We start from the raw sequence: 10,047 nt of genomic DNA on the forward strand, positions 1-10,047 counted from the left end.
AGGCAGCTCGAAGTGCTTGCTGGCCAGAGCCCCCCTTCCGAAGAGTTAAACGGAAGATCCGATGTGGACCTCGTCGTAGATTGACGACACACAGAACTTCACGTTCGGTCTGCCTTTGTTCTCTCTTGAAGTCTAGGAATAGTCTGATGTTCTCCCGTGTCAGGGCTGTGACTTCCTCCGACCTGAACCATTTTCCCCGTCTTCCCTCTGGCTCGAGATCAGGAGCTACCTCTTCACCCGTCCCTCGTTCGGAGGAGGTCAGGTAGCTTTCCAAGATGTTTAGGTATTGCTCCCTTTGCCTCAGAGGATGTAAACGCAAAGCACACCACGTACTCGTTCGCCGAATCGAGCACGACTTGGTCCAGGTCACTGCTGGAGGGGGCCACGGTGATGTCGCTCATAATAACGTGATTCCTGCGGGGAGACAAGAAATAGAAAAGGTGTTCATGGGGCTTTGCAAGCTTGTCGCACTACAGGGAGTGATCTTTCAGCTGCGCGGTCAAGTGTCGCTGTAGTGTCCCTGGTGGTCTAGTGGTCAGGATTCAGCGCTCTCACCGCCGCGGCCCGGGTTCGATTCCCGGTCAGGGAATGTCAATATTCTTCTGGGGCGGAGCGGTGGCTCTGTGGCTGAGGATCTGCTCTTGTGGCTGGAAGGTTGCTGGTTCAAATCCCGCAGCCAGCAGAGAAATCCTACTCCGTTGGGCCCCTGAGCAAGGCCCTTCACCCCAACTGCTCCAGGGGCGCTGTCCAATGTCTGACCCTGCACTCTGACCCCCAGCTTCCCTCCCTGTCTGTGTGTCTCATGGAGAGCAAGCTGGGGTCTGTGAAAAGACACATTCCTAATGCAAGAAATTGTATAGGGCCAATATAGCAACATTATCAACATTATCACCAGATAATGTTGATAATGATAATGTTGATAACATGGATAATAATAATGATAACAACGACACCAGACTGGAGCCAGATGGAGTGTCCACTGTGGGTTAACGCTAGGGGACGACACTGCACCAGACTGGAGCCAGATGGAGTGTCCACTGTGGGTTAACGCTAGGGGACGACACTGCACCAGACTGGAGCCAGATGGAGTTTCCACTGTGGGTTAACGCTAGGGGACGACACTGCACCAGACTGGAGCCAGATGGAGTGTCCACTGTGGGTTAACGCTAGGGGACGACACTGCACCAGACTGGAGCCAGATGGAGTTTCCGCTGTGGGTTAACGCTAGGGGACGACACTGCACCAGACTGGAGCCAGATGGAGTGTCCACTGTGGGTTAAAGCTAGGGGACGACACTGCACCAGACTGGAGCCAGATGGAGTGTCCACTGTGGGTTAACGCTAGGGGACGACACTGCACCAGACTGGAGCCAGATGGAGTGTCCACTGTGGGTTAACGCTAGGGGACGTGGGGGGGGGTGCTTGAGCCCGAGTGACGCTGTGTCTGCCCAGCAGTGAGGGTGAGGAATCAGTGTGTCTGTCAGGGTCATACAGCTGGAGACAGGTCACCTCAGTGTGAGTCTCTCACCTGGAATCAGTGTCTGTCAGGGTCATACAGCTGGAGACAGGTCACCTCAGTGTGAGTCTCTCACCTGGAATCAGTGTGTCTGTCAGGGTCATTCAGCTGGAGACAGGTCACCTCAGTGTGAGTCTCTCACCTGGAATCAGTGTGTCTGTCAGGGTCATACAGCTGGAGACAGGTCACCTCAGTGTGAGTCTCTCGCCTGGAATCAGTGTGTCTGTCAGGGTCATACAGCTGGAGACAGGTCACCTCGGTGTGAGTCTCTCGCCTGGAATCAGTGTGTCTGTCAGGGTCATACAGCTGGAGACAGGTCACCTCGGTGTGAGTCTCTCACCTGGAATCAGTGTGTCTGTCAGGGTCATACAGCTGGAGACAGGTCACCTCCGTGAGAGTCTCTCACCTGGAATCAGTGTGTCTGTCAGGGTCGTACAGCTGGAGACAGGTCACCTCAGTGTGAGTCTCTCACCTGGAATCAGTGTGTCTGTCAGGGTCGTACAGCTGGAGACAGGTCACCTCAGTGTGAGTCTCTCACCTGGAATCAGTGTGTCTCTGTCAGGGTCATACAGAATCCCCAGCTGGATCAAACGAACGCATGACCCCAAACTGTCTGGATAGCTTCTGTAAAAACGTTTTCTGAACCTTGGAGTTGTACAGTTTTAGATGCTTTGTGATTGTGCTCTCATAAATTACAGGAATTAGAGCCATGATCGGAGCCACGCTCCTCGCCAGCTCTCCCTCCTCTGTACCCAGCCAGTGTTGAAACTGATACCGGAGGCACTGCTGTACACAGAGAGGGGTGGGAGGGGGGAACAAGCTGATACCCTGGCTTCTCTCCAGACACAGCTGGGTGAGCTCCCCCAGTCAGGACAGGAGGCTCTGCTGTACACAGAGGGGCGCGGGGGTGGGGAACAAGCCGCACAGCCCTGTTGTTGATGCGGATACCCTTTAACTAATGACTTCCAGTCAGCAGCAGGGGCAGTCGATCACTCGGGATGCAGAAAGCAGAACAGGACACCCAGTTATCTGAAAATGTTACTTTATTAAAACTTCTACAAAAAGATTCACGACAAGAACCAGACGAACCCGAGAGCCTTTGACACGCCAGCGCCGCCCAGAGGCAGCGCGAGGACCGCAGATGGGGAACGCACCAACGTCTCCATATATTAGTGTAACAATCTGTCCCGTACGCTATGTACAACATTAGTAGTCGGCGAAGAAGAAGGAAAAAAACACAAAGACATCCAGTGTGTCACGACAGCAGTACCTACAGCGCCCACGCCCCTGGGGTAGTATTCACACCCCTGCCCCGCCGCCCTCACCCCTAAACCTCAACGCTGGCCGGCCGAGCCCCCCGTCCCCCAGAACACCCTGGACTGACTCCACCTGCTCCTGTCCTGCTCTGAACAGCAGCGCCCCCTGTGGACGGTGTTTGACGCGTCTCTCCTGCACACCGGGGCGCAGAGACGAGGAGCCGGTACCCCAAAACTGTCCTCCTGGTCTAACAGGACCGGACCTGAACCACTGGACCTGAACCACCAGACCAGCTGTCCTCCTGGTCTAACAGGACTGGACAGTGTACTGACCTGGGCCAGTCACAGTGAATCGATCGTGAGCAATCGATCACATGGAGATGCTGACCAGGGCCAGTCACAGTGAATGGATCAGGAGCAATCGATCACATGGAGATGCTGACCAGGGCCAGTCACAGTCAAGCCTCTTGAACAGGAGAGAGACAGGTACAGGTACTCCTGGCCAGGTGTGGCTGTTACTTGCTTGCCCTGGTCTCTGAAGAACTCTCCAGCGTTCTCGATCACCAGCTCATCTGTCATGGAGGCGTAGGGCTGCTCCTTACACAGCCTCAGCATCTCCCAGAGGGTCACCCTGAACGCCCACACATCGCTGGCCGTGGTGAACTTCCCCTGGGGACACAGACACATGGGGTTCCGAGGTCATTATGAGATTTATCAAACAAAAATTCTAACGATATCCTGCTCTTCACCAACCCTTCAAACATCCCCAGCAAGTCTACAGACCCGGAACCAGAGATCTTATTTTTCCGAGTCTTGTAGATGGTGAGTTTGGCCTGGCCCAGCAGAAAATTGGCAAGGAGGGTCTGAGTTTTTCCGTTTTATTTGTATGACCCACCCCAAACACGAAAATAACATCGTTGAAGGCCAGGCCAAGGTTGGTGAAGAGCCGGATCAGTACGGCAAACATGGGCAACAGGCGGAGGCAGGCGCTGTAGCAGTGGAACACCGTCTCCCTCTGAGCGCAGAAGGGACAGGCGTCAGACACCCCCGGGTCCAGAACCGACACAAACGAGTTGACCCCCAGGATGGTGTGCAGGACCCTCCATTGCAGATCACCAGCCCTCTTGTTGAGGGGAAATCTGTAGAGGCTACCCCAGGCAGGCCGGACGTCATCCGGCACTCCCAGACGAGCCCTCCAGGGAGTGTCAGGGAGCGCGGACAGCTGGGCCTGGTGCCTAGATGCTACAACTAGTCTGTACAGACATTTCCCCCCAACACCAGCTAGAGACCTCTCCTCTGAGGCAAGGGGCTCAAGGAGAGATCCCGTCGGTCCGGGACTGAGCGCAGGAGACACTAGCAGACCAGGGAAAGGAGGCTGTGTGGTTGGAAGGCGATGATCCTCAAACAGACCCTGGATCAGCAGCATCTCCTCAAGAGGCAGAGCAGAGCGAAGCTGACTAAGAAACCTGTCTACACACCGCCGCGAGTGTAGTCCCAGCGCGTCACACGCCCACTCCACGCTGCGTCTAGCAGGTGGTGGAGCTGTGTGATGTTGGCGTGGACCAGTCTGCTGGTAAAGTCCAAGGAGCGGCCCGGTTCTATGTCCATTCGTGGATTGTGTACTAATGGTTCTCTGAGTGTCCGGTAAACGTTAATAAAAACAAAGGTTTTCTTCCCGAGAACTACTCGTACGAGTAGCAGGAGACCCCTCACCACCTCCTGGACGGCGATAGAGAGGGGCTTGAACCCCACAGAGAACAGCACCGCGACCCCCGCGCTCACAGATTGTACACGATGTCCCCCTGCCACTCCCGCTGCCAGGCGACGATGTTGGAGCTGTCGGTGTGGGTCTCCTGCAGGAAAGTCACCTGCAGGCTCTTTTCTTTGATAATCTCCAACACCGCAGCTCGCTTCAAAGCCCTCCTGCACCCATTGGTGTTCAAACTCCCTATCCTAATGTTGCCTATGTTTGCGGAAAAGAAAAAACATAAAACACGAACAGACATGTACTGTAGCACGCAGACGGATAGTAATGTGATGTTAGGGACAGGACTCATTCGTGCTGAGGTGCGTTTCGCGGTCCTGCCTTGATCTTACCTAAAAGGCTCTTCAGGCGCCATCTCTCCTGATCACTGAAGTCATTCGCACCCGAGCCCCTCTTCAGATGGTGCGTTGCGGAGAGGACAAAGAGCTCGGTGTCGGGGAAAAAAGTCCTCGACCACAGTTCCCCTCTTACCTTTAGTCTTCTCTAAGAACTCCCTGATGCTCTGGAAACTGTAGCCTCCTCTTCAGCTCTGCCGGGCCGAGGAGCCCGAGGCGAGAGAGGAGTCTGTGCTGCGCTTCTTCTGCACCACACTCTGCACAGATTTTTTTGTGTGCTTTCTCCGCGGTGTCTTAAAACCATCGTCTATTTTTTCAGATGATAATTCATTTCCTCCCCACACCGTGTCTACAGTTTTCGCTGGCGCTTGAGACGCGTTTTCCGCTGTCAGTGTCACTGCCTACTCTCTCTCTCCCTGACTCTCCTGAGCAGTGTGGCTCTGCCGCTCCCCTGCTCCGCCAGTGCTCGTCTCTTGCTCTCCGGTGTGGGGGGCTCCCTGCTCTTCTGAGGGCTGCGGTGGTCCACTCTTTACTGTCTGTTCTCCTGCTTGGGACACCACCGGCTCGGGCTCACCTGCTCCCTCCAGCGATCTCCTCTCCTGCACCCCGGCCGTGGGCTCTGACTCCCCGCTGCCTCCCTGCGCTGCTCCGCTCCCCGCTGCCTGACGCTGTCGGCTAGCCTCCTGTGCGCCCTGGGGCTGAGGCTCCCTGCCCGTCTCTTCCTCCACCTCCAGGCAGTTCTTCACCACATGCCCCTCACTCCCGCACCTGAAGCATTTCATCGATTCCGAAGTCACGAATACAACATAGTCACAGCTGTCAATCCGAAATTTAAGGGCCACATTGATCTCTTCTGTGGGGTTTTTTAAGATGACGTAGACTTGTCTCCGGAAAGAGACGACGTGCCGGGGCCGCGAGAGGCAGTACCAGGGTGATGGTGCCGTCCAAGACGACTCCCTTCTCCACCAGGGTGTTTGCCAGATCGGTAGATTGCAGGAAAATGACTATCCCTCCACTCAAGCGGGAAGCGGACCTGATGTTCCTGCAGCCCACGACCTCCCCGACCGCAAGAACGCACCTCTCAATCTCCGCAGGGGAGATTTTCACACCATGGCGTCTTGTTAATTTCTCAAAGGAGAGGTCTGGAGGATCAGAGCCTCCAGAACCGGCCATGACGAGAAAATAAACCCCGCTTTTCCCCATAAAAGACAGAAAAGTGAAGAAACACCGCCACACGATCAAACCCACCGAAGCTCCGCCCACTCACTCACTCAGTCTCGCGAGAAACAAAGAGAGAAACAGGTACAAATTCACACTGAACAACAACACATTGGAGCACTGTCATGGAAATATAACTATCAAGGAAGCCACAAGAGAGAGTTCTCACCTGAGTAAGGTCTTTATTTCAATATTGCAATATTGGGAGAGAAAACAGATTACATCATAGAGCGAGAGAAGAAAAACTAGATTTGTTATTCAAAGCTTATCAGTTACTTTCAGCTAATTCTAATGACCCAGACAGCATATATTATTTTGGTACATTGTCTTCTAAACTAACCTAAACAGTGTACTTTGTTGACAAACTGTTTTCTAAAATTCTGCACGTACTGTAGCATAGCAGTTATATCCTTGAAATATTATCTAAAAGCACCAATATATTTTTTTGTAAAGCTCTCTACATTTTTAAGAATCAATTAACTCATTAGATTTCCACTACAGCACACATCCAGCTACACATATCTCGGTCTCACCATCAGCTCTTCCGGGAGTTTTGACCTGGCAGTGAAGGCACTGAGGGAGAAGGCACTCAGGGCTTTCTACGCAATAAGAAGGAGGCTCTTCAACATCAACCCACCAACAAGAATCTGGCTCCAAATATTTGAAAGTGTAATCCAACCCATTGCCCTATACGGCAGTGAAGTGTGGGGTCCCCTCACAGACCAGGATTACACCCAATGGGACAAACACCCCACAGAAACTGCTGAAACATCCTCCGTGTGCAGAGAAAAACTCCTAACAACGGGTGCAGGGCCGAATTAGGCCAGTACCCACTATTGATATACAGAAAAGAATATTAAAGTATTGGCTACACCTAAAAAACAGCGGCCAAAATTCCTACCACCACAAAGCCCTGCTGAGCCAAGAGCTGAGCACAAAACGGAGCCCCCTGAGCCAGCTGGTCCTGAGGCTCACCGACCTGAGCCACACCGACACTAACCAGCCTCAGGACAGCACTGCTAGAGCACCACAACCCAGACTCAACCACATCACAGCACAGATCAAACAGCAATATCTCACACACTGGGACACACACAAACACAACAAACTGGAATGCTACAGAACCTTAAACAGACAATACACACTAGCTGAATATTTGACCAAAATAAAAAATAAACAGAAACAGACCCTGACGAAGTACAGGCTCAGTGACCACAACCTGGCCATAGAAACTGGGCGACACAGGCAGACCTGGCTACCCAGAGAGGACAGGCTGTGCTCCCACTGCCAGCGGGGAGAAATAGAGACAAAGGTGCACTTCCTACTGCACTGTGACAGATACTCTGGGATTAGAGAAACATTCTTCCCGAAATTCAGAAATCTAGTCCCAGAGTTCCCACACCTGCCAAAACCACAACAGGTCCCAATCCTACTGGGAGAGGGAGGAGGGAACTCAGTTGATCTGGCAGCCCAGTGTGTGATCTCCTGTCACAGCCTGAGGAACAGTGAGTCTGTCTCCCAATAATGCTCCAGCCGCCTACAGTATATGTCAATATTTTATAATGTCTTTGTTGTAAATATCTGTAATATGTCTGTAGATTTTATTTTACTTCTATTTTTTGTTTTGTTCCATGTTAATGTTATTATTTTTATTTGCTTTGGCAACACTGATTGTACTCATCAGTCATGCCAATAAAGCACCTTGAATTGAATTGAGAGGAGAGAGAACGAGAGAGCGAGCGAGAGACCTGAGAGAGAGAGGGGTTCATACAGACACAGTGGGACAGTACTGTGTTTAGCGTGTTGTCACAGTGGGACAGTACTGTGATCAGAGTGGGGCGCTAGTGTTCAGTGAGATATCACAGTGGCACAGTACTGTGTTCAGTGTGTCATCCGAGGGGGACAGGACTGTGTTCGGGGTGTGATCCCAGTGGCACAGGACTGTGTTCGGGGTGTCATCAGTGGGGGACAGTACTGTTCACTTTGTGATCACAGTGGGACAGTACTGTGATCAGAGTGGGATGCTAGTGTTCAGTGAGTAATCACAGTGGCACAGTAGTGTGTTCAGTGTGAGATCCCAGTGGCACAGTAGTGTGTTCAGTGTGAGATCCCAGTGGCACAGTAGTGTGCTCGGTGTGTGATCAGAGTGGCACAGTAGTGTGTTCAGTGTGTGATCACAGTGGGACAGTACAGTGTTCAGTGTGTGATCACAGTGGGACAGTACAGTGTTCAGTGTGTGATCACAGTGGCACAGTACTGTGTTCAGTGTGTGATCACAGTGGCACAGTACTGTGCTCAGTGTGTCATCAGAGGGAGACAGTAGTGTGCTCAGTGTGTCATCAGAGGGAGACAGTAGTGTGCTCAGTGTGTCATCAGAGGGAGACAGTAGTGTGCTCAGTGTGTGATCACAGTGCCACTGTACTGTGTTCAGCGTTCGGTCAGAGTGGCACAGTACGGTGTTCAGCGTGTGATCACAGTGGCACAGTAGTGTGCTCAGTGTGTGATCTCAGTGGCACAGTAGTGTGCTCAGTGTGTGATCACAGTGGCACAGTACTGTGTTCAGTGTGTGATCACAGTGGCACAGTACTGTGTTCAGTGTGTGATCACAGTGGCACAGTACTGTGTTCAGTGTGTGATCACAGTGGCACAGTACTGTGTTCAGTGTGTGATCACAGTGGCACAGTACTGTGTTCAGTGTGTGATCACAGTGGCACAGTACTGTGTTCACTTTGTGATCAAAGTGGCACAGTAGTGTTTTCAGGAAGTAATCACAATGCTACAGTAGTGTGTTCAGTGAGTAATCACAGTGGCACAGTACTGTGCTCAGTGTGTGATCAGAGTGGCACAGTACTGTGCTCAGTGTGTGATCAGAGTGGCACAGTACTGTGCTCAGTGTGTGATCAGAGTGGCACAGTAGTGTGTTGAGTGAGTAATCACAGTGGCACAGTACTGTGTTCGGTGGGTCATCAGAGGGGGTCAGTAGTTTGTTCAGTGAGTGATTACAGTGTCATAGTACAGTGTTCAATTTGTAATCACAGTGGGACGATACAGTGTTCAGTGTGTCATCAGAGGGGGCAGTACTGTGTTTGGTGTCTGATCACAGTGGCACAGTACTGTGTTTGATGTCTGATCACAGTTGAAGAGAACTGTGTTCAGTGAGCAATTACAGTGTCACAGTACTGTGTTCATTGTGTGATCACAGTGGCACAGTACTGTGTTCAGTGTGTGATCACAGTGGCACAGTACTGTGTTCAGTGTGTGATCACAGTGGCACAGTACTGTGTTCAGTGTGTGATCACAGTGGCACAGTACTGTGTTCAGTGTGTGATCACAGTGGCACAGTACTGTGCTCAGTGTGTGATCACAGTGGCACAGTACTGTGCTCAGTGTGTCATCAGAGGGAGACAGTAGTGTGCTCAGTGTGTGATCACAGTGCCACTGTACTGTGTTCAGCGTTCGGTCAGAGTGGCACAGTACGGTGTTCAGCGTGTGATCACAGTGGCACAGTAGTGTGCTCAGTGTGTGATCTCAGTGGCACAGTAGTGTGCTCAGTGTGTGATCACAGTGGCACAGTACTGTGTTCAGTGTGTCATCTGAGTGGGACAGTAGTGTGTTCAGTGAGAAATCACAGTGGGACAGTACTGTGTTCAATGTGTAATCACAGTGGGACAGTACTGTGTTCATTGAGTCATCACAGTGGGACAGTAGTATGTTCAGTGTGTGATCAGAGTGGGACGCTAGTGTTCAGTTAGTAATCAGAGCGGCAAAGTACTTTGTTTAGTGTGTGATCATAGAGGGGCGCTAGTGTTCAGTGAGAAATAATAAATAATAAAGTAAATAATAACAACGTAACGTGGTTTTCGGCACGTCTACCTAGGCTGCAGCTACTCCTGCATTATGTTTCATGTAAAAGTCTTAGCTTAGATTTTGTTTGCAAAAGACAAGCAAAATCTTGAAA

General features: G+C 51.7%; 1 non-coding gene across 1 annotated transcript; it reads left to right on the forward strand.

Moving 5' to 3' along the window:
- Positions 1-517: 517 nt before the first annotated feature.
- trnae-cuc (transfer RNA glutamic acid (anticodon CUC)) lies at positions 518-589 on the forward strand. The gene has a single exon. It is a non-coding gene; the product is annotated as a tRNA-Glu (tRNA).
- Positions 590-10,047: the final 9,458 nt, after the last annotated feature.

The sequence above is a fragment of the Lepisosteus oculatus genome, chromosome 14, assembly GCF_040954835.1.
Source record: "Lepisosteus oculatus isolate fLepOcu1 chromosome 14, fLepOcu1.hap2, whole genome shotgun sequence".
Classification (NCBI taxonomy): domain Eukaryota; kingdom Metazoa; phylum Chordata; class Actinopteri; order Semionotiformes; family Lepisosteidae; genus Lepisosteus; species Lepisosteus oculatus.